This window comes from Bactrocera oleae, chromosome 3 (assembly GCF_042242935.1).
Source record: "Bactrocera oleae isolate idBacOlea1 chromosome 3, idBacOlea1, whole genome shotgun sequence".
NCBI lineage: Eukaryota > Metazoa > Arthropoda > Insecta > Diptera > Tephritidae > Bactrocera > Bactrocera oleae.
Window position 1 is genome coordinate 55,441,219 of NC_091537.1, and position 25,944 is coordinate 55,467,162.

At 36.2% G+C, this 25,944-nt stretch overlaps 1 long non-coding RNA gene across 3 annotated transcripts in view; it reads left to right on the forward strand.

Annotated features, from left to right (window-relative positions):
- Positions 1-13,113, forward strand: part of LOC118681722 (uncharacterized) — a 60,586-nt gene extending 47,473 nt beyond the window's left edge. For 2 of the 3 annotated variants that reach the window (XR_011395322.1, XR_011395323.1), the window contains 4 exons: positions 1,190-1,343; positions 1,411-4,683; positions 4,741-4,958; positions 9,224-13,113. This is a non-coding gene — a long non-coding RNA (uncharacterized lncRNA). The remainder of the gene's footprint in view (positions 1-1,189; positions 1,344-1,410; positions 4,684-4,740; positions 4,959-9,223) is intronic. The other variant, XR_011395324.1, reaches the window with a different exon arrangement.
- Positions 13,114-25,944: the final 12,831 nt, after the last annotated feature.

The window sequence follows — 25,944 nt, forward strand, 5'->3', positions numbered from 1 at the left end:
GCCGGGACTTGGTTGGCCATTTTTCGTTTTATAATGTATTATAATATTTCACTTATTTGGTTTTTTTGTTTACATATATTATATATATTTTATTTTAATTAAAAACTAAAATAAACAATATCTTAACTTTAAATTTTCCATCATACATTTTTCTGATGCCGATTTTGACAGTTTTGCACTCATGAAATATCAAAATTTAAATTGCTCGGACACTCGAATATGATGCTTTGCTATATTGCCGCATCACTATATTCATATAATCAGTGTGACGAACGATTTAGCTATGTCCGTTTGTTTATCTGTGTGTATATACGCGAACTCTCTCCCTCACTTTTTGAGATATCGATCTGAAGTTTGCACACGTCCTTCTTCCCCAAGAAGCTTTTAATTTATCGAAATCGCGATATCGAACGACTATAGCATATAGCTGTCATACAATCTGACCGATCGAAATCAAGTTCTTGTTTGAAAAACTTTTTTGTATGACAGAATATCCTAACGAACATTTACATATATTATTGCCCAAGATAAGGCTCTAATCTTCGAACAATTTGTTAAGATCGGACCATTATAGCCATTAAAACTGTCCAATCAAAAGCAGATAAAAATCTTTATAAAAGATGTTTTTTCTTATAAGATCCTAAATTCGACTTAAGGCGGTTTATATCAAACAATATGGTTAGAAAGAATTAGTAAAACGTTTTCGATTGGCTGTAAGCCATTGGTTGTTTAGGCTGTCAGATTTCATATTTGGTCATACATGTAGTTTGTTGCTATTAGAAATGCACCTGTGAAGTGTATTATAGATTAGGTTAATGAAGTTAACGTTTTTTGTTGTTTTGTGTTTACTTTTTCACGAAAAACAATTATTACATTTATCATTATTTCTATTCATTTATTTTAATTCATCAAATATAGAGAAACTAAAACTTTCAAATATTTCAGTATTATTAAATTTACTCTTCAGCGGAAGTTGCACGCTATTGAAATCTGAATAAATTAGCGTTTCATGATAATTCTTCTAAATATTTTGTCTTAAATGCAGAACTTTTCCGACAAATGAGTAAGAAAAAATTAAACGTTTTTTAAAATGTTTACAGACTTATTATTACAGAATATTCTTATATACTTATTTGAATCTTGTTTTATATAAATATATTCCTAAATATGATATTACTCTATTTTCTAGGCTGAAGAACGATTAACGCTGATAGAAGAGCAACGGCTCATGGAAGAAAAACGTCAACGAATGCGTAAAGAAGAAGAAAAGCAAAGCAGAACAAACGATGACACTGGGGGAAAATAATTAGGGCGGAAGCACTTATTTCCTCTTAAGCCTCAAGGTGGTGATTTAATTTAATTCAGTATGTTCTTACCTTAAGTCTTAATTTAAATATTTCATTTTTATAGTATTAATACTTGTACATAGAATTAAATATCCAACACAACATACCACCCTAGGCGTGGATGGTATACCAAATAAGGTCTTACATATTGCCATTAAACGCAATGCGAAACGATTTACTGAATTGCTTACGTGGTGTTTACAAAACGGTACTTTCCCGAAAATGTGGAAAAAGCAACGACTGCCTTTGTTGCAGAAACCAAATAAACCAGCAGGAGAGCCCAGCTCATACCGACTGCTTTGTATGCTGGATACGATTGGCAAGATACTAGAGCAAATAATATGTTTACGATTAGAGTTGTATTTAAAAAGAGAAGGAGGGTCTGTCTGATAACCAATATCGAAGAAGCTCACTGATATAGCTAACAAGGCAATAGAAGGAACTAGATGGATGTATAGCACAAAGAAATACTGGGTTGTGGTCACATTTTATGTCAAAAACGCGTTTAACCCATATCATAAGTGCCCTGGAACGTAAGGAAACACCGACTTACTTAATTAAGATTATAAGCAGTTATCTATATGATCGCCTGTTATTGTAAGATACGGATGAAGGACAAATAAAATATGCGGTAACGGGAGGAGTTCCACAAGGTCCACTCATTAAGCAGGTTCAGATTATCGGATACGTGGATGATATTGCCATAACTATAGTGGCAAAAAAACATGGCCATCTTGAGAACCTTTGCAATCATGTGGAAGTACCGATCAAAGAATGGCTCACAGCAACAAACCTTCACCTGCTGGGTAAAAACTGGAAGCGATGCTGATCACAAGCAAGAAGAAACTTGAGGGAATCAAACTAAATATAGGCGGCTATAGTATCATGATGCAGCAGTCGCTGACGTATCTAGGAGTATTGATAGACACTAAACTTAGCTACAAGACGCACATCGATAAAGTATGTCAGAAAGCAGCACGTGTAACGGCCGGTCTAACGAGAATATTTGCCAACATTGGTGTATGAAAATCAAACAAGCCTCACTGAATGGCAGGAACGATGGGATGTGGCAACAACAGGGAGAGGGACCCACAGGATAATTAAAAGCGTACAAGCGTGGGTAGAGCGGAAATATAGGATAACAGATTTCTATCTAACACAGTTTTTGACGGGGCAAGGTTGTATTAGAGAATATCTCTACAAGTACGGCCATGACGATAAGATGAAATGTTCCTTCTGCGGCAGCAGCGTAGAAAACCTGCTGCGCATCTTTTTTTCTTGCTAGCGGTTTGAAATCGAGAAAGCTGATCTAGAGAATCTGACAATGGAACGAGTGACACCAGATAACATAGTGCGGCTTATGACTGAATCGAAATTAGTGTGGGATAGGGTGAGAGAGTTTTTGGTTGGCAAAATCCTCCGCTGAACCCTCCACGAGGGTGCCGACTGGGAATAGATACCACAGTTTCACGACGTAGACAAGGACGTGCTGGCAGCAGTTCGCCCCTGTTTTAGTAGTGAGGTATCTAGCTAAGGTCAGGCTTCCTATCTGGGTGTTCGGTACTCTTCAAAGTGCAGCATCCAGATAGGAGGTCTTACCATGGTAGCAGGTGTGTAAATGGCTGGATCAAGGTGTCATGCGACCCGTGCCGAAGATCAACCTGGCGGGGGCCCTTAAATAGCCCAGTCTCGCACGGAGCTTACGGATACCTGGCGCCCTCCATATTAAGATAGCCTTACTTGCGTAGCGGGGGCTATGCACAAGCGGACATACTTTCCCCTACACTCGTGGGTCCAAAATATGAGCTAAAATAATAAAATAAAAACAAAAAGGAGTCCGGACCTCCTTTAAAAAGGCCGGAGGGAGCGAGTTGTTTCCAGATGAGAGCAGCCTTTGGCACGAGCTCGACAAGAGCCAAGGCGAGGACAAGAGCGAAGCTTGTTCCTGGAGCAAAGGCAAACATCAAAGGTGCAGAAGCCAATACTGGCACCAAGAAAGCAGCAGCACTGGAGGCAGCCCATACCAACCCTTGTAGTCAAGGCTTGGTAGCTAAGCAGGGGAAGGAGGGAGATGCCAAAAGTGATGCTGCCAGTAGTGGGTCAGCCAGAGCATAGCCTACCTTAAGGTTGACGACCCAGCGAAGGCAAAGTATGCAGAGAAGCAACGCGCTGCATACATGCTGAAGAAGATGTAGCTGCAACCGCCAACCAATGAGGACCTCACAAAAGAGTTCCAGGAATCCATTGATTGCGCGAGAGCTGTCTTACCCAACTTTAAGCTATAAGCGCCAGTGGTGGCAGCTAAGAGACAAAGGTTAGCTGAAGAGGCTAAGCCGTCAGCTAAGAGACCGAAGACTAAGGGCGTTACGCCCGCAAAATCTTTTGCTGATGTGGCCGGAACCGCATTGTTATTGGGGTGCTGGATGAGGGTGACCCCGAAGGAAAAATCCCCAGAGCCCAATGGAAGTTGGTGCAAACCGCACTGATGAATGTGGCGTTGGAAGTGCTACTAAGCAATCCAGGTCCACCCTCGTCATGTACGGATGCCAGATGGTATCAGGGTCAGATAATGATGATAGCGGGTGACGACGAGAGATCGGTCCAGCTATATAAGGCCGCAATAGCTAAGGTGAGGGAGGTCTACCCCGGAGTTAGGCTAGTAGCGGTAGACAAAAAATATATCCCATGCCGACCGAGGGCAAGGGTATGGATCTTGGCTACGCCATCGCAGCCGGACCAGATAATGCAGCTCATTAGAGCCTGTAACTCGAATTTGCCAACTGGGGGATGGAGATACGTCAGGGCCTTCGATGACCCCGCAGCGGAATCGGGTGTGGAGACGAAACGAGAAACAATGAAGATTCTGTGGCTTCTAACAAAGCAATCCTTAGAACCGCTAGCGAAAAGTGGCGGAGAGATCAACTGCGGATTCACAAAAGTGAAGGTTATGACCTACAAGTCAGACGCCGATGCAGGAGAAAACTTGGCATCGGAATCGGAATGCGAAGACGAGGAAGATCCAATGAGGTCCTCGAGTGATGTAGAGAACACTGACCAAGGTGAGTGTACTTCGGGGTCTGAGCTTGCAGACAGACTCTAAACTTTACACTGAGAGTGAGCTTTTAAGCGACTCTCAAGAAGACGCAGAGAAGACACTAATTAATGCGTCTTCTCCAAATTAATCTACACCACAGCAAATTAGCGTCTCTAGCCCTAGTTAACCGCATGGCAGAAGAACAGCCTGACTTTGCCCTCATTCAGGAGCCATGGATTAATGGAGGGCGTATTTGCGGTCTGAGGACACCGGGATATAATTTATATGTGGATGGCTGCGTAGGTAAGGCTAGGACACGCATATTGGCTAGTAAAAAGCTTGATGTCTTTTATTACACAGTTACAGCAGTAACGACACTACAGTAGTAAGCTGGGAGACGGGCGGAAAGAAATACCGGCTGGCATCATGCTACATGCCGTATGAAGAAGTAGCAGTACCATCGCAGCTGATCAAAGAGCTGGTACGAGACAGCGAAGCATCTAAGTGTTTGATTATACTTGGGTGCGACTCCAATGCACACCACACACTATGGGGCAGAACGGACAACAATGAAAGGGGTGAGTTGCTCTTTAATTATTTAATAGGAAGTAAGATTTTATTATACAACAAAGGTAGTACGCCAACAGTTATAACCAGAAACCGACAGAAAATTAGATATAACACTTGTATCGGAAGAACTGGTGGATAAAATAACACATTGGAGGGTACTGGAGGAACATTCCTTCTCAGATCACCGCTACATTGAGTGTATAATTGAAGAGAATGTAGTTAGGGAAGAGAAATTTAGGAATCATAGGAAAACGAACTGGCAGATGTACATGTAGAAGCTAAAAAACCGTATTCCTATGATTCCACCATTTCAACCAGAAAACAAAGTGACATCCTCGTTAAACAGTTCACAGGTTCTTGTCGTCAAGCACTAGAGGTAGCTTGTCCATTAACGAACAGTAGGGGAAGAATTAGGCCCCCTTGGTGGTCTCCCATACTTAAGAACATGCAGGAAGCAATTCAATTTTGCCAAATTATCCCAAAAAGATAGAGAGTGGGATAACGATTATAACCTCCTACGGTATATATAAAAAGGAGGTAAGAAAGGCAAAAAGAAATTCGTGGACATCATTTTGTAATCGACTTAGAAAAATAATGACACAGTCAAAACATGGCATCGGATACCTTCAGAAGACAGACCACCGCTGGACGGTATCCGGTGAAGAGACTCTAGGCATACTAATGGATACTCACTTCCCAAACAGTTCCGAGAACCACATAAGGGAGCATATACTGGAGAGTGAAGTGGGCTCAGAGTCCCCTCCGCTAGACATAGTGTCAGATCGTAATGTTTATTGGGCTATAGGCAGCTTTAAGCCTGATAAAATGTCGGGACCAGACGGATTATTTCCGGCTCAGTTACAGCTACACAACAAACTGGTTAACAACCATGCACTGCTGTATATTCCCTCGATATGGAGGGAAGTCTAGGTGATATATATTCCAAAGCTGGCAAAAGCTCACACATTAATCCAAAGGATTTTAGACCAATTAGTCTTTCATCATTTCTTTTAAAAACGCTGGAGAGACTAATAGAAATACATATAAGGGGCAAACTAAACCCAGGAAAAATGGCAGTTTCGCAGCATGCGTACTCTAAGGGTAAATCCACAGACACGCCATTAAGCTCAGTGGTAACAGAGATTGAAAAGTCTCTGGAAATAAAAGAATACACCCTCGTAGTCTTCCTAGACATAAAAGGTGCTTTCAATAACATCCAGCCGAAGGCCATATAGAGCGCGTTTAAAGGGTTGGACATCTCTGAGCCTCTCCGGAAATTAATTGAACAGATGAACAGATACTCCTGAAATCACGCCGCCATTTTTAAATGGCACCATGCTAACGATAGGAGATAAACCAAGCTACTTGGGACTAATTTTGGACAGGAAGCTTTCTTGGAAACAAAACTTGGAAGCGAGGGTAAAGAAAGCAGCTACAGCGCTTTACACGTGTAAAAGAATGGTGGGGCCCAGATGGGGACTGACGCCTCGGGTAGCTCACTGGCTGGACACAGCAATTGTAAGGCTGATGATAACTTACGGTGTATTAGTATGGTGGCCAATTACAGAAAAGAAATATGCGATTAGAAGCATGGAAAGTATACAAAGAGCAGCCAGTATTTATATCAGTGGAGCTCTCAGAACTACGCCAAGCCAGGCACTCAACGTAATTTTACACTTACTGCCAACAGATCTGTTTTGCAAGCAAATGGCAGCGAAGTCAGCTCTGAGACTGAGGGAATAGTCCTTACTAGTCGCCAGTAACAAGGGGCATTCTTCTTAGGAAGTTCCCGTTTCTTCCCATAACCACGGATTTTCGCAATCCTATGGAGCTGAACTTAAATCCGGTCCTTAATATTGCCTTCCCCTCCAGAGAGGAGTGGGAAAGGGGCGTAGTGGACAAGGAAGCAGGGATAAGCTTCTATATGGATGGTTCCAAACTGGATAACCGAGTAGGCGGCGGTGTCTTCTCGGTTAAACTAGATACCAAAATCACCTTCCGATTACCAGATCACTGCAGTGTTTTCCAAGCGGAGGTCACTGCGATTAAAGAAAGCCTTCTTGTACTGACAAGAAATGTGATCACAATAAGAAATATATTTATATATACAGACAGCCAGTCGGCTTTGAAATCTCTGATATCTCATAGGATTTCGTCGAAGACAGTGAAAGCAGATCTGTCATCTTATTTCATGGTAAATCTTCAATGGGTCCCAGGACACAGTGACATCCCCGGGAACTGTGTAGGAGATGAACTAGCTAGAACAGGCACCACCCTACAACTAGATCCTGGTAAGGAGGACACAAATATGCCTCTGGCTACTTGTAGATACTTAATCGACAAACTTGTCATTAACATAGCCGAGTGTCAGTGGAATCAGTCCCTGACCTGCTCAACTAGCAAGCAAACGTGGCATGAATGGAATATGAGCCGCGTATGCCGACTGTTAAAATTCAAGCGGAATGATATAAGAACTCTAGTAGGAGCACTACAGGCCACTGTCTAATATGCAGACATGCAAGTAGACTTGGCACGCCATAGAACGACTACTGTAGAAGCTGTCAGGAAGTAGAAGAGGAGGAGACCATTAAACATCTATGCGATTGCAGCACTATATAGGAAAGGAATCGCAGCCATCGGTCATGGGATTCTTAACGACGTCTCGGAGGTTGCACGGATAAAACTTGTCTCACTGATGAAGTTCATCAGAAGTACGGGGTGGTTCAGAGAGGAACCAATAGAGTAAGGGGACCACAGTCCTAATGGTATCACAATGGGCCTCCTAAAGGGCTAGGTATGTCGAATGACAGCCACTTTTCCAGGCGGCTCAGGAAACAGGATGTGAGTTTGTATCGACCGGAAGACCAACTTAGTGGCCAACGGATACCAACAAAATACCCGATGTAATCTACTTCTTTATTCCTAAGAAAGTATTCCAAAATTTCAACGAAATATAAGGGGGCTTTGATCTAAACTCTGATCATTGCCCAATATATTTAACCTTAAGTTAAACAGGTATTAAAAAATAACTAAAATTAAAAATATACAACAAAAATACGGACTGCACTTCGTTTAAACAAATAATTCAGGCGACAATAAAATGTCCACAAATCACAACAATCGAACACGTAGAGCTAGAAATTGACAGGTTTACAAAAGAACTTCAACAAAGTGCTTGGGATAATACTCCTCCAAAATGAGAGTAATGAAAATACGTTCGTCAGTAATGTTCAACCAGATTATGCAACGACCCCAGAAATTTCCGTTTGTGAACTCAAATTTAAAATTAAAAGGCTTAAAGCTAAGAAAGCACCTGGATTCGATATAATAACAGCTGAAGTATTAAACGACGCATTTTCCAAGTCTCTGGATAGTTGCAACAGTTTTCATGGTTCTTAAACTTGGAAAAGATCCACACATAGTCTCGTCATATAGTTTCACTACTTCCACAAATCTCAAATCTCATTGCTAAAGGCAGTTAATCTTATCGCATCAGTTCGGCTTCAGAAACAAGCATTCTACAATATAACAAATTCATAGAATTACATTTAAAATATAAAAGCCCTAGAAGAGGGAAAAGTGTGCTCAGTGGTATTCCTTGACATTGCGTAGGCATTCGATAAGGTATGGCACGAAGGACTTATGTATAAATGCACTGGCGGCCTTCGGCCGCGCTTCAAAAAAATAACCCTGGTCAGTCCAACACCGGGGTGTTCATAATTCAATTGCGTCAAACTCCGTTTTGCACTGGCGGCCTTCGGTGATATGAGAGGCAATATTCAGTTAAATATTTGGATATGTAACGATATGCGTTCAAACACGTCCAAATTTATTTGTCTTTGGACGGCACGCTTCTTCACTTAAGCCACTTACTGTTGATTTTCAACACTTGTGTCTTTTGATATTCTAAAAGGCAGGGTATATGAGAGTTTTGACTTCAAGAGAAAACAGATAAAATTTCCTTTGGTATTGATTAATTACAATAGTCACTCTGGAAAAGACTAACAAAGATTCTTCTGTTAGGATCTGAAATAATTTAAGTTTTAAGAAAAGAGAAATTTAATCGAATAAACAAGTGTTCTGGTGATATGAAAAGTACAAATATTTTTTATATAACCATACTTGTAATTTTTGAAATTAATAAATGTATGCACTTTATACTACTTTTTTATTATTTTCAAATTTTTGAACGCATCTTAGAATAATTAGTCATTTTAATTAATATAGAATAATATTATATTTTTTTATTATTTTGTTGTAAAATTATATGCAGTATACCTACATATACCGAGCTCATCATTTTGACCCCCACGGAACAAGGTTTTCGGTGCTGTTCTGTTGTATCGTGGAAAGTATTTGTGGCACGTAGCCTGAAAGATACACGGGGAAACCGAAACACTGCCGTATACAACTGAGTCGTCTATCAGAAACATTGAAACACAACTCTAAGTCAACTATATTCGCTGTAACCTCATCCTAACAATATCGGAAAATATTTGTAAAGTTTTAGAAGTATATCATTACGCAAACTGCAGAAATATTTGAACCCATAGAATTACTTCGAAACAATGGGAAACATTTCACGAAACAGTAAATTATTGAAAGAAAAAAATAATCTGGAAGAAAATTGTTCCGATACAGAGTATAATGAAAATTATCTAGTTGAAAATGAATACCTTCCATCAAACAACGAAAGTGCAAGCGAATCATCCGATACTGACAGTGAAGATAAAATACTTCGACGTTTGCGTGTAAAAAGTAAAAGAGTCCAAGTTTTTTCTAATTCTGAAAGTGAAAGTGATCAGGATGTTGAAATGTCTGTAATCGATCAAGATACTGAAATATCTGTTGACAGCACTATGTGGAAAAAACTGCAAGAGGGCTTAACACCAGGAAGATTATCAGTACACAATATTTTCAAAGAAATTCAGAAGAAACGACATATTATGAAAGGTAGTGTAAGAACAGCATTTTCTTTGATACTCTGCAATAGTGTTATGAGACATATAAAAATTTGCACTGAAGCAGAAGCTCATCGAATTCTGAATAACCATGACTGGACTGTATCGTTAGCAGAGTTGAATGCGTTTAAAGGAATTTTATATGCTCGTGGTGCATACAAAGCAAAAAATTTAAAACTTTCATATTTATGGTCCGAAAAATGGGGTCCGAAATTTTTCTCTAAGACAATGAGCAGAAATAAAGTAACCGAAATTCTTCGGCTAATTCGGTTCGATAAGAAAAATTAAAGAAGCCAAAGATTGCAAACAGATAAATTTGCATTAGTTTCAGAGATATGGAATCTATTCATTGAAAATAGTCAAATGTGTTATAAACCAGACAAAACCAGATGTAGATTTACGCAGTATATGCCGAACAAGCCGAATAAGTTTGGTATAAAATTCTGGTTGGCGTGGGATGTGAAAAGTAAACATGTTGTAAATGCATTTCCCTACTTAGGAAAAGACGAAACGACGTTATCCGTACCTTTAGGTGAATTTGTCGTCCTAAAACTTATAGATCCATATATTGGTTGCGGAAGAACAAGTTACAACAAAAAATGTCTTCACAAGTTTGCCATTAGCAACAAAATAATAACTAAAAGAACTTCTTTAGTTGGCACTATTAGACAAAATAAGAGAGAACTACCTAAACTTGCAAAATCAAAAAAGGATAACATGACTCGTTTCTCGACAGTACTTTATAAAACAGAAAAATGTACTCTGACCATATATAAGAGTAAACCCAATAAAAAAGTATTAGTGCTTAGTTCAAAACATAAGTCAGTGAAAATTGAAAAAGACGACAAACGTTTACTTGAAACGATTACATTTTATAACAATACCAAATTTGGCGTAGATGTTACGGATCAAATGGCTCGGAAATATACTGTGAAAGCTGGATACCGATGATGGTCATTACAAGTGTTTTACAATATTTTAGATCTAGCCGGAATAAATGCCTGGAAATTATATAAAGAAACAACAGGAGAAAATATTTGAAGAAAATACTTTTTATTCCAATTATCCGAAGAACTTGCAATTGACTACAAAGAACTAACCGGTCGATCTACAGATCAAGTAGAAGGAATATCATGATCTATATCGTCACAAAACCAGACACATATTTCGATGAAACGTAAACGTTGTCAAATAGCATAGTGGCCTAATAATAAAACTAAAAACATTTCTGGTACATATATGCCATAAACGAGTCTGTGGTAAATGTTCCGCTAAAATATTATATCTGTAACTTGCAAAACATGTTTTTGACTTTTATGCATAATTATTTAAAAATTACTGCTATTATATTACTATTATTATTCAGATTATATTCAAGTTTTGTTCATAATATTATCAAATATATAAAAACGTAAAAATTGCTGTATTTTCTTATATTATATGTCTCTTAGTAATTTAAGAAACAAGTCATTTTGACCCCTTCGGTAAAAGTAGGTATACGTTAATCAGTTCTAGAGTTAACACAAAAAAACCTAATTTGACCGGATGACTAATTATAAATTATTCGTACAGTGCCCGGACTAATAGTCACTGCGTGAAAATAAAACTGTTCGTTAGTTTATAAAACTAGTTGTAGTGTATATCAAACATTGTTAAAGTTTTAAAAATTATATAAAACAAGTAAGGAAGGACTAAGTTCGGATGTAACTGAACATTTTATACTCTCGCAAAGTCAAATGGTATACTCGTTTGAGATTTCTTTGTGGATTTACTGATATTTTCGGTACAAGGTCAACTATAGGCACTGGGCTCCACATATTTAGTACTTTGTGGCTTGAACAGTTTAGACAATTTTTGGTCGCAAAGTGGAATACTTTAATCGTATTATTCACGCAAAGTGTTACCCCGATATAATCATTGTTGCTTGATATGCATAGCGGAAAGTGAATGGAATGAAACTGCCTAATTTTGAACTCGGTTCCTATAAAGTCATCTCATACCATCCCAGAGATAAAATTTAATGTCTCTGGCGTGTTTAGTGCTTGGTTTATCGCGCTTTTAGTATTTTTTAACAGTACCGTTATATGGGGAGTGAGCGGGTCACCCGATTTCACCCATTTTCACACCATAGAGGTGCTAAAAACATTTGCTCCCAGTGAATTTGGTTATTGTAGCTTTAGCGGTTTGGGAAATATACACCTTAAACTTATTAGGGGCGGGACCACGCCCACTTTTTAAAAAAATTTTAACTGCAGATGACCCTCCCTAATGCGATCCTTTGTACCAAATAACAGTCTTGTATCTTATTGCGGAGCTTAGTTATGGCAATTTATTTGTTTTTGATAAATGGCGTTTTGTGGGCGTGGCAGTGGTCCGATTACGCCCATCTGCAATACCAACCGTCTTACGGTACCAAGAAATATGTGTACCAAGTTTCATGAAGATATCTCAATTTTTACTCAAGTTACAGCTTACACGGATGGACGGACAGACGGACAGACAGTCACCCGGAATTCAACTCGTCTCTTCATCCTGATCATTTATATATATATAACCCTATATCTAACTCGATTTGTTTTAGGTGATACAAACAACCGTTAGGTGAACAAAACTATTATACTCTGTAGCAACAAGTTGCGAGAGTATAAAGACCACTAATATTAGTTTTGTGAGAGTTACCTTATGGCTGGCTGGCGTAAATACAAACAAAAGCTCAAATGCTCAAAATTTCCTCATAAATCTGCGACGTCTGAAAGTAACCCTCACAATACAAATAAATATGCGTTTGTTTTGCTTAATATCTCATCATGTGTGATCATCGGCTTCTGTTCACCGCTGTCAACGAGAGATATCCTGGGTCTTACCATATGTATTTGCACCACATCTTCAACAATAAGTACTTACATATAACACATACAAGTACATGTTTATATATATATTCGTGATTGTAAGTTGACCAAGGATATCTTTTGTAGCCATGGCTGTTAACGCCTGTCGCAGAACCTTTAAATGTTAAGGAAGTGCGTTATATTATAATCTATTATAAATATAAGAATTTTTTTATTACAATAAATAGTTACTTACGGTCTTTATACATTTTACTACCTTCTAAGTATGAATAAAAAGGCATCTATGATTAAATGATCGGGTCAATATTTTATTTGTAAATATGTATGTATATATGTTTATATTTAATACATGTACGAATAAAGAGATATTTATGTTTAACTAATGTGTGTGTGATTTGGCTGTTGCCCTCCCCAACAGCTGGAGCAGGGGCAGAAGATAAGGATGCAAGTAGCGGAGCTAGAGCAGAAGTTTGAATGCTATTATGTACAGAGAACGTATATCATAGAGAAGGTTCATGCAGAGAACTTAAAACAACGAGAAGGTGCAGGTTCGACAGCGAACAATTTGTAGGATTTTATCAAGGAGTTCACCTCACATGCACGAGAAACAAATAACATTTCTCGCTTTTATAACAGCGGTGAATCTGTAAATATACGCTGTCTTAACATAACCAAACGGTGAATATTGAAGAGAATATATTATGTATGCCAAACTGGGAATATTGATATGCTATTTGAAACATATTCCCTTTTATTGAACTATTATTTATTATTATTTTTAAATTATTTTATGTTAATTCATTTTTACTTTCTTGTGAGTTATTAATAATAATTTAAACATAGGTATTTTGATATATTTCTTAAAATAATTCAAGTGCTTGACACCATTATGGTCTTAAAAGTACAGAATTGTGTTTTGCCGTCATTTTTATAATTAATAATAATATTAACAACATATGTATGTAGATATGAACACTCATTACTTCATGTGAAATCTCCGTTGACACAGTCAACCAATGATCGAAGCTCACGTTCTTTGCTTTTATGTCAAAGAGTCACTCTGTCGAAGGACTGACGCGACGACAAAGCGTCACAACATTGTGTTGTTGGTAGAAAATCCGAGATGTGCCGAAAAATAAACGAACGCACGCCGATTGTCATCGCTTCCCTTGCCGCTCTAACAGCTTTGCCCACAAATCATTGTAGGTATGTATGTTTTTATATGAACATGCCTACATATTGACGAAGATTTTTGCGAGCCACGGAAAAATATTTTAGAATTATGAAATATTTTAAATCGATAAAACCTTTGTTGCCACTTTTGTCATTGATTTCTGTGTTCGGTCATACGCATATTTGTACATACATACTTACATTTAGAGCAGTGCGCTCACATGTTTTTATTGATAATTGATAATATATATTATATAATATAACATATTGATGGACATATGTACATACATAAATTATTAATTCTGCAACAACTTAAATTAGAAAGTTATGAATATAGTAAAAAATCATTTCTTGCATAATCTTTCACATTTATCAATGTAGCATTTGTGCAAAAAAATCATATTTTATCAATTTTTCATCATAAAAATCGTTTATATGGCAAAATATAATCATGCATATGTGAAGAGGCATTTGTATTTTTTGTTTTCTCATTCATTTCATTTCATTTTTCTCTTTATGTTGGGAGATACGTAATTTGTCAAAGAACGCTGTTATAAATTTTCATTTCTGTTAAATAACAGAAAATATTACAGAAAATGGTGAACTCCTTGATCTCAAATTTTCAGCCAACCAATCGAGCATCATACAAAATTCAATTTGCACCTTCTCGTTGTTTTAAGTTCTCTGGTTCATGGTGTGCCGATTGTCAAACTGTTCCTCTTGACGGAGGGTTACTCGCCAACTTAAGAGGATCTCACCTCAAACAAATTATAAGCGGATTTCACCAGAATTTTACCCCTGCGGAGCGCAAAATAGCAGAATTGAGCATTTTGAATGTTAAATGAGAAAAATAATGCTAAATTCAATGTTAAGAAATGTACGCTTACAAATTCGTATTTTTACAATGCGCAAACGACTTTGCATATAATTTTAAGATATTCTGCATATACAGGGCGGCTCACGAATCGAATTAGAAAATTAATGCGGGCTGGAGGGTTCAAGTCGGGATTGCCTCAAATATCTATTTAATGGACTGCTTCAGTTCAGTCAGATTTCTGGGTTTGATTTTGTACTCCTCTTGCTTGACATAACCCCATAAGAAAAGACCAAGCGGTCGCAAATATTCTTATACATATATATGTAAGCATATGTATAATTATGTGTGCATGTAAACAAATATGAAAGTACCCATTATAATTGTTAATTTGTCTATATGCAACGTATGTATGTAAATATGTACACTCATTGTTTCATGGGAAATCAGAATCATACACACTTTTACAAACATACATCGCATATGGCAAGTGCAAAATCAACCCTTATTCATATACAACGTGGCATGCGTAAATGGAAACAAAGTCAACAAGTCATGTGCATATATACGGGCAGATGTGTGTACAAAAAATTCGAATATTACATACGCACATTCTTTGACAAATACAGTCAATCCTGGTTAAGTGCCAAAACCAAAGATGGAGATTTTTTGTGCTTTGTAGTACATAAGCGATTGTGGTACTTAAGCGAGTGGTACCAAACAAAATAATTTCTATGTATTTAAAACAAAATTAACGTTTTCCTTAAAAAATTAAGAAAAAAAACGTGAGATGCAGCAAGACACAGGCAGATAAGAGGAGTGATATTTAACCGGGGCTTACTGTATACATAAATCAGAGGAATATTGAATATTTTTTTTAAAAAGTTTCTTGAATTGTAAATCGACAAATATACTATGTTGTCACTTTTATTCTAAAATATTTTAATACTCATATTTGAGGGGTTGTCACTTTTCCCTTCTAGAGGGAATATCAGAAATTTGTTCAATTTATGATTTTTAGCTTTTGCCATCGTCGTGAAAAGACGCTTGTAGACAAAAGCATGCTCGGGGAGCATCTGTTTTTATGAATGAAGCGAGGTTGCTTGTTAAAAGTACGCCTGCGTTCATGAATGAAAATTTTGTTGTTGTGCAATTTACTATAAATTTGGGCTTCGCCTATTTGGCTGACATATTGACTTGTGACGATTGTTGTTTTTGTAGAACAATGTTTGTAGTTTTTGCGGGGGACATATTTACATGTGTACGCACACACATATGTAGGTTGGTTTGTGTTTGCATTATTTGTTCGGCAATTTTATGTAGATATATGCGTGTACATATAAATCAATGCGCGCACATATAGTGTATTGATAAGTGATAAAATCATGATATCAATTTCTGAATCCGCACATTCAAATGCGCTTGTGCAGATATACATATGATTATATATAAGATTAGTATGATAAAAGATGTACATATGTATGTACATATACATATATTGTAATAAATTTAACCTCTATTAGGAAAATATATTATGTAAAAACTAAATAAAATCATTAAATTCCCAAATTGACTATATATAATATTTTTAAAATTACTTAGATTTAATTAATTAATTAGAGTCTTATCAGTTTTGCATGCATTCATAAAAATTCGCAAAATGATATTCATATCAATAAATATGATTGCATATCAACGTATAAAAATATAAGCCAAAAGGCTAACATGCAGCTGTAATATCAAAGCAAGTCTCTGAGCATAATTTTCATACAATGCTCAGCTCTGTTTACGCGCCACTGTTAAAATTTCTCCTTCCGAGCCAAAAGTGGTGAAATCCACTATTAAAATCTTGTTAGGTTTTGACAATTCACACGCTGGTCCGCAATTGAACCTTCTCTATGATATACGTTCTCTGTTATGTATACCAACGAAAAAACCTGTAAGTATAATTATTGCCTCATATAATAATGTGTATAAATTTGAGGTATGTACTTTAATAAAATATATTATTGGTATGAGTACCACTATGAATGTTAAATTAAAATATTACCTGGACACCCAAAGGCAATTGCCTGCTCCTCCAACTCCGTCATTCCTACCGCCGGGGGCCTCCTACAGTCAGTTGCGCATGTGCCTTATTGGATGGCCCATTATCGTCATGAAAAATCCATAAATTGTTTGCCCGAAATTCCGGCCGTTTGCTACGGATGTTTTTGCGCAAACGCCTCAAAAAGCTCAAATAATACTCTTTATTGACCGTTTGTCTCGTTGGAACGGATTTTTAAAAAACAATTTACGCAAACTTTCTGGTCTTAATGTATTATGCATATTTGCATATCACGTACAAAAATTAGACAATAAAATTCAAATTTCCGAACATAGTTTATTTATTTTTTGAAATTGAGCTCTATTGCAATGAGAAGAATTGCCGAATAGCGTAGTAGCGACCTGTTACGGACAAGAACCGACATTGCAACACAGTTGTTCTTCTGCAGTCACTCAGCTGATACTTAACCTAATCAATGCAAATATTCAGCGCGGCTAGCAGTTGAAAAATGTAAATCTAAAAATTAATTTTGACTGGAAAAGGCAATTAAGGTAATGTATTATGCATTAGTATATGTATTAAAACGCAATAAATGATATTTATTAATTAAAAATTAAAATAAACTCTCTTAACTTTAAATTTTCCATCATACATTTTTCTGATGCCGATTTCGACAGTTTTGCACTCATGAAATATCAAAACTTTAATGCTCGAACGCTCGAATATGATTCTTTGCTATGTTGCGGGGTCACTATATTCATATAATCAGCGCGACCAACTGAAACGATTTGGCTATGTCCGTTTGTTTATCTGTGTGTATATACGCGAACTAGTCCCTCAACTTTTGTGATATCGATCTGAAGTTTGCACACGTTCTTTTTCACCAAGAATCTTTTCATTTATCGAAATCGCGATATCGAACGACTATAACATACAGCTGTCATACAATCTTACCGATCGAAATCAAGTTCTTGTTTGAAAAAGAATATCTTAACGAACATTGACATATATTATTGCCCAATGTAACGGTCTAATCTTCAAACTATTTGTTAAGATTAGAGAAGATAGAACCATTAAAACTGTCCAATCAAAAGCAAGATAAAAATCTTTATAAAAGATGTTTTTCCTTATAAGTACCTTAATTCGACTTAAGGCTGTTTATATCAAACAATATGGTTAGAAAGAATTTGTAAAACGTTTTCGATTGGCTGCAAGCCGTTGGTCGGTTAGGCTGTCAGATTTCATATTTGGTCATACATGTAGTTTGTTGCTATTAGAAATACACCTGTGAAGTGTATTATAGATTAAGTTAACGAAATTAACATTTTTTGTTGTTTTGTGTTTACTTTTTCACGAAAACAATTATTACAAAAAATCTTTTTTCTATTTATTTATTTTAATTCAACAAATATGGAGAAACTGAAACTTTCAAATATTTCAGTATTATTATACTCTCGCAACCTACTACAGAGTATAATAGTTTTGTTCACCTAACGGTTGTTTGTATCACCTAAAACTAATCGAGTTAGATATAGGGTTATATATATATAAATGATCAGGATGAAAAGACGAGTTGAAATCCGGGTGACTGTCGGTCCGTCCGTCCGTTCGTCCGTCCGTGCAAGCTCTAACTTGAGTAATGACTTCTATGAAACTTGGTAGACATGTTTCTTGGTACCGTGAGACGGTTGGTATTGCAGATGGGCGTAATCGGACCACTGCCCCGCCCACAAAACGCCATTAATCAAAAACAAATAAATTGCCATAACTAAGCTCCGCAATAAGATACAAGACTGTTATTTGGTACACAAGATCAAATTAGGGAGGGGCATCTGCAGTTAAATTTTTTAGTGGTCGTGGTCCCGCCTCTAATAGGTTTAATTTGCATATCTCCTAAACCGCCAATGCTATAATAACAAAATTCACTGGAAGCAAATATTTTTAGCACTTCTATTGACGGTGTGAAAATAGTTGAAATCGGGTGGCAACTCTGCCCACTCCCCATATAATGGTACTGTTAAAAACTACTAAAAGCGCGATTAATCAAGCACTAAACACGCCAGAGACATTAAATTTTATCTCTGGGATGGTATGAGATGACTTTATAGGAACCGCGTTCAAAATTAGACAGTGGGCGTGGCACAGCCTACTTTAAGGTGAAAACCCATATCTCGAGATCTGCTTAACCAATTTCAATAAATTTCGGTACATAACGTTATTTTCATTTATATGTTACAGTGCGAAAATGGGCGAAATCGGACTACAACCACGCCTATTTCCCATATAACACCATTTTAAATTCTAGTTGATTCTTTCACTTTCCAATATGCAAATCAAGCAACAATGATTTTATCGCGGTAAAACTTTGTGTGAATAATACGTTTAAAGTATGCCACCTTGTGACCAAAAATTGTCTAAATCGAACTAAAACTGTTCAAGCCCCTAAGTACTAAATATGTGGACCCCAGTGCCTATAGTTGACCTTCTACCGAAAATATCAGCCAATCCACAAAGAAATCTCAAACGAGTATACCATTTGACTTTGCGAGAGTATAAAATGTTCGGTTACATCCGAACTTAGCCCTTCCTTACTTGTTAAATTTACTCTTCAGCAGAAGTTGCACGCTATTGAAATCTGAATAAATTAGCGTTTCATGATAATTCTTCTAAATATTTTGTCTTATATGCAGAACTTTTTCGACAAATGAGTAAGAAAAAATTAAACGCGAACAACACAACATACCACCCTAGGCGTGGATGGTATTCCAAATAAGGTCTTACATATTGCCATTAAACGCAATGAGAGACCATTTACTGAATTGCTTACGTGGTGTTTACAAAACGGTACTTTCCCGAAAATGTGAAAAAAGCAACGACTGCCTTTGTTGCAGAAACCAAATAAACCAGAAAGAAGAAACTTGGGGGAATCAAACTAAATATAGACGGCTATAGTATCATGATGCAGCAGTCGCTGCTGCCTTACTGAATGGCAGGAACGATGGGATGTGGCAACAACAGGGAGATGGACCCACAGGCTAATTAAAAGCGTACAAGTGTGGGTAGAGCGGAAATATGGGGTAACGGATTTCTACCTGACACAGTTTTTAATTGGGCAAGGTTGTATTAGAGAATATCTCTACAAGTACGGCCATAACGATAAGATGAAATGTTCCTTCTGCGGCAGCAGCGTAGAAAACCTGCTGCGCATCTTCTTTTCCTGCTAGCGATTTGAAATCGAGAAAGCTGATCTAGAGAATCTAACAATGGAACGAGTGACACCAGATAACATAGTGCGGCTTATGACTGAATCGAAACTAGGGGCACCCATGGTGAGAGTGTGGTGTGCTATAGTTTTGACTGACGAGCCGAATGGCTAAGCTTGACCTCACGGTGTTATGCTTAAAGCGGTTCCGTGCGGGCAAATAAAAAGCAATGTTAGAAAAGGTGCTCTCCGAATTATGACATGGAACGCAAATGGATTATTAAAGCACTAAGAAGAACTTCAGATTATTTTTGAAAAAGAGAAGAGAGAGAGAGACACAGCCACATTACTTTCAAAAACGAAGGACGAGACTTATTCCAGGCGGATCAGAAAACAGGATGTGAGTTTGTATCGTCCGGAATACAAACTTAGTGGCCAACGGTATCCAAAAATTTCAACAAAATATAAGGGGGGCTTTGATCTCAGCTCTGGTCATTGCCCAATATATTTAACCTTAAGTGAAACAGTTATGAAAAATAACTAAAATTTAAACTATACACTAAAAATATGGACTGCACTTCGTTTTGCAAGTATTTCAGGCTACAATAAACTGTCCACAAATCAGTGACAGGTTTACAAAAGAAATTCAACAAACATACAAAGAAAACATATTAAGAATGAGTCAATACACAAATCCTTATCTCAACTATCGCCTGATAAAAAAGATGATTACTCGCTACCAAATATCTTAAACGCCCAACATGTCACGTTGCGCCATTAAAAATTAACAGTAATACATGGGCTAGAAGTGCTTGTGATAAATCAAATGCATTCGCAACACATCTAGCTGAAACCTCCAAATGAGAGTAATGAAAATACGTTCGTCAGTAATGTTCAACCAGATTATGCAACGACCCCAGAAATTTTCGTTTGTGAACTCAAATTTAAAATTTAAAGGCTTAAAGCTAAGAAAGCACCTGGATTCGATATAATAACAGCTGAAGTATTAAACGACGCATTTTCCAAGTCTTTAGATAGTTGCAAAAGTTTTTATGGTTCTTAAATTGGAAAGGGTCCACACATAGTCTCGTCATATAGTTTCACTACTTCCACAAATCTCAAATCTTTTTTAAACAATTAATCATCCAAAGATTAAAATCTATCATTGCTAAAAGGCAGTTAATCTTATCGCATCAGTTCGGCTTTGGAAACAAGATTCTACAATAGAACAAATTCATAGGGAAAAGTGTGCTCAGTGGTATTCCTTGACGTTGCGTAGGCATTCTATAAGGTGTGGCACGAAGGCCTTATGTTAAAATTAAAAATATTTTTTCCGGTTGAGTATTGTGCTCTACTAGAATCGTATATCCCCTCAAGATTTTTACGTGAAAAGCAAGGGAATGAATACTCCTAACTAAGAGAGGAGCAGGCGTACCGCAGGGAAGTAATTTAGGACCACTTTTGTATACTATGTATACTAGAAATTTACCAAACAGTATGACTGCCACTTTTAAGCGTCGAACACAGCAGAAAAAGCACTGATGCATCTGCAACATGCAATCAACTCCGTAGTCAAATGGGCTAAGGAATCGCGACCTAAATGTCAATACAGTCGCCGAAGAAATAGGATTTCAGGTAGAGGCCCACTACAAAAGACTTAATGAACATGTGAATGAGGAAGCGAGAAATGTACTCTCAGACAGATGTCTCTCAATTCGCTTATGTCGAAAAGAAAAACCATATAACTTAGCTGGTAGTTAAAATACCAAGAAATTAGAAATTTCTTTTTGATCTTTGTAAGCTATTAAAATAAAACTGCTCGTTAGTTTATAAAACTAGTTGTACTGCATACCAAACATTGTTATCGTTTTAAAATTTAAAAAAAAAACTATTATGAGTTTTGTGAGAGTTACCTTATGGCTGGCTGGCGTAAATAGTCTAATGCTCAAAATTTCCTCATAAATCTGTGATGTCTGAAAGTAACCCTCACAATACAAAAAATATGCGTTTGTTTTGCTTTATACCTCATCACGTGTTATCATCGACTTCTGTTCACCGCTGTCAACGAGAGATATCCCGGGTCTTGCCATATGTTTTTGCACCACATCTCCAACACGTATACGCTACATAAGTACTTGTATTTACATATAACATATAAATATGTATATATATATTCGTGATTGTAAGGTGACCAAGGATATCTTTTGTAGCCATGGCTGTTAACGCCTGTCGCAGAACCTTTAATTGCAAGGGAAATGCCTTATATTATAATTTATTATAAATATAAGAATTTTTTTTATTACTGCATTACATTTTTTTTATACTACATTACATTTTATTATGTTTAAATAATGTGTGAGTGATTTGGCTATTGGGGTGAAGGAGCAGATGATGAGGATGCAAGTAGCGGAGCTACATCACATTTTCAATTAGTCTTCTTGAAATGAATAGTATGTATTATTTATTTTTACAACTTCTTCTGTACTGAATACTAACTCTTGTGATCTATTGTTAGGAAGTGGTGTAAACATAGATTTTCTAACATTTATAATTTAACTTGGTATTTGAATAACAAAAATTATTTAACTATTTTTATACAGTGCTGTGTATAACTTTATATTTTGTAATTTAAACATGTCTATATCATACCTTATGATTTCTTCTTTTGTTAAAATTTTTCATTCATTATATTGAGCCTAGAAGCGGCAATATTATTTTGAAATTACTCAATTTTATCATTTAATATTCTTACTTTTAACAATAAATCGGAAGTCCGTTTATACTAGCTTCAATTTTTTGCTATCGTCTTTTATTTTCTTTTTAATGTCTGTAAATTTTTTATTGAAGAAGTTATTTATTTCTATATTTCTATTTAAGTTAGAAATGGCTCTATGGTTGTTTTCGTCTATTACTTTAAGATGTTCCTCTATTTCCATTGTGCCATAAAACCATTTCATTCCTGTTCCTACTACAATACTTGTATAATATATATATTGAATAGTCCTCTTTTGTTTCTATGTGTTACGAGTGTTTGCATTTTGTAAATAAGTCTGTTCAGTTCATTATGAATATAGTCGTAGTTTTCATTGTGTGTTAAAATTTCAATGTTTGATTCTAAAGTGTTTATAATATTTTTTATTTTGGATAGGTCTATGATGTGTAATATGTGCTGTAATTATGAATTAAAATCATGTTTTCCAAAAAGATTTCTGTGTAGCCTTCATTGTTTTCAATTTTCTCTACGATGAGTGTAGCCTTAATTGTCTGTGGTGGTTTTATTAGTGTGAAAAGCATTAGTGTCCAGAGTACCTGAAAATTTAGTTGGTATTTTTATATTTGCTGGGTGTATATTATCTAAGTGCAATTTCCTATTTTTGAGTTCATTTTTACACTTAAGTGCTCTGACTTCTATGAAACTTGGTAGACATGTTTCTTGGTACCGTAAGACGGTTGGTATTGCAGATGGGCGTAATCGGACCACTGCCACGCCCACAAAACGCCATTAATCAAAAACAAATAACTTGCCATAACTAAGCTCCGCAATAAGATACAAGACTCTTATTTGGTATACAGGATCACAATAGGGAGGGGCATCTGCAGTTAAATTTTTTTTTTAAGTGGGCGTGGTCCCGCCCCTACAGTGTTAAAATAGTTGAAATCGGGTTGCAACTCCGCCCACTTTTAGGTGAAAATTCATATCTTGGGATCTGCTTAACCGATTTCAACCAAATTCGGTGTATAACGTTCTTTTTTTATTTCTATGTCATAGTGCGAAATCGGACTACAACCACGCGTATTTCCCATATAACACCATTTTAAATTCTATTTCTTTCCAGTATGCAAATCAAGCAACAATGATTTTATCGGGGTAAAACTTTGCGTGAATAATGCGTTTAAAGTATTCCACCTTGTGACCAAAAATTCTCTTAACTGTTCAAGCCCCTAAGTACTGAATATGTGGACCCCAGTGCCTATAGTTGACTTTTTACCGAAAATATCGGTCAATGTATAAGATGTATAATTGAAATTCATATAATAAAATTCTCTATAATGGTATGTTTTTGTGTCAAAAATGGGTTCAATCGGATCAGTACTTCCTATTGCCCTCATATACCTTATATAAAGATTTTTGAACTTCCGGGTGACTTTATACCGCGTATATCGGCCAGTATGTGAGTTATCTCAATGAAAATGAGAGAGCGTGTGTTGCTCATAACAAGGTATCTTTGTGTCTAAAATGGATGAAATCTGGTGAAAATTTTACCTAGCCCCCATGTAACTAATATCAGGATTTTCGAACAATTGTCTGACATTACTCCATATGATTAGTGATGGTATGTGAGGTGCCTTAATGAAACAGTGGGAGCATTTTATTATCTGTGGCATGTTAGTAGTATGTGGTATTGGAAAAACTTAATAAAATCGGGTTAATACTACCCTCAAATTCCATATACTACTTATAATGCTTTTCGTTATTCTAACCAGTTTTATGCCGAATATGTCGGTCAGTGAGTATTAATATTTTTTTTATATATAAAATTGCTTCAATATATGTTCTCGAATATAGCTGAGCAATGTCAAAATTAATATATTTCTCTATCCCCAATATATATACGATTTCCGTCTTTCCACCTGACTTTACACCGTTCTGGTTGCTCAACGTGATATTTTAACGAAATTAAGTGGAAAAGATTTCTTAAAAATTATGTGATTTGACGCTGAATTAGAATGAAGAATATACTAAGTCTAAACCTCACACCTTCATATTATGAATTCCGATTCTCTGGTTGACGTTTGCCACCTAAGCTTATAATATAAAATTTAGCCACTTTGGTGGAGTTAATATCACATTCATACTTATGTATATCTCACTTCAAGCAATAAAACTGAGACTAAGTTTATGGCCTTTAATATAAGTCAAGAAGATACCAAATTTGATTGTAATTTAATCACGATATCATTTAATAATGGATGTTTAATTCAACATTTTTAAATATACGGTTTGGAGGAATTTTCTGGTCTTTGATTTTCCCAGCTCACATGTACTACTTATGGTATAATTTTTTTTGTCAATTTGATAATTTAATGAAATTAAATGGACAGTTTTTCTTAAAAATAATGTATATCGCTGCATATGAATGAACTTGGTCTAGACTTTGTTTAAACCTTATAACCCTAATATACTGATTTCCGCTCCTCTGGTACAACAGCAACCTCATATACCCCACATATTAAATCTAACCCCTTTGGTTCAGTTTATATCACATATACCATGTTTGAGTTAAATTGCTTCTTTTTATAAAAGTTAACATTTCGAAGAAAAAAATAGTATTGACACAAAATAAATCTATGATCAATAACATAAGTTAATAAGATATCAAATAATAATCGAGTAATGAATGTTGAATTCTTGTCGCAACATTTTTATACTTTCGCAACATGTTGCAACAGAGTATAGTTTTGTTCACCAAAGAGTTGTTTGCATCACCTAAAGTGATAGATATAGATTTCTATATACATATGTTTCTTCTAATATTTGGTGATAATCAGTGGTTAGGTAGATATTCTCAGCCATCATGTTGAACTTATTATAAAATATACCAGACAACAATGCTAAAAAAGTTTCTTAGAGTGCTGGACTTTGTATAGAGCAAAAAAATCTTTCTAGAAAAAATTGCATGAAATAAATATTAGTAATGTAGTATCAAAAGGGTTAAAGACCATTTTTATGTGGTTATAGATAAACTGCGATCCCATCGGTTTACATGCTACTGTCTATTATTTCAGTTTTGCGACACATTTTAATATGAAGGTCATGAGGTGAACTGTAAACTCAAGAAAATTACATTTTTACCTAGCGCCGTTGGCAGCTTATGAAAGGTTTAGATATTAAGACAGAAAGAAGTATATACTAATATATACTTAATTATATGTAAGATTGTTAAATT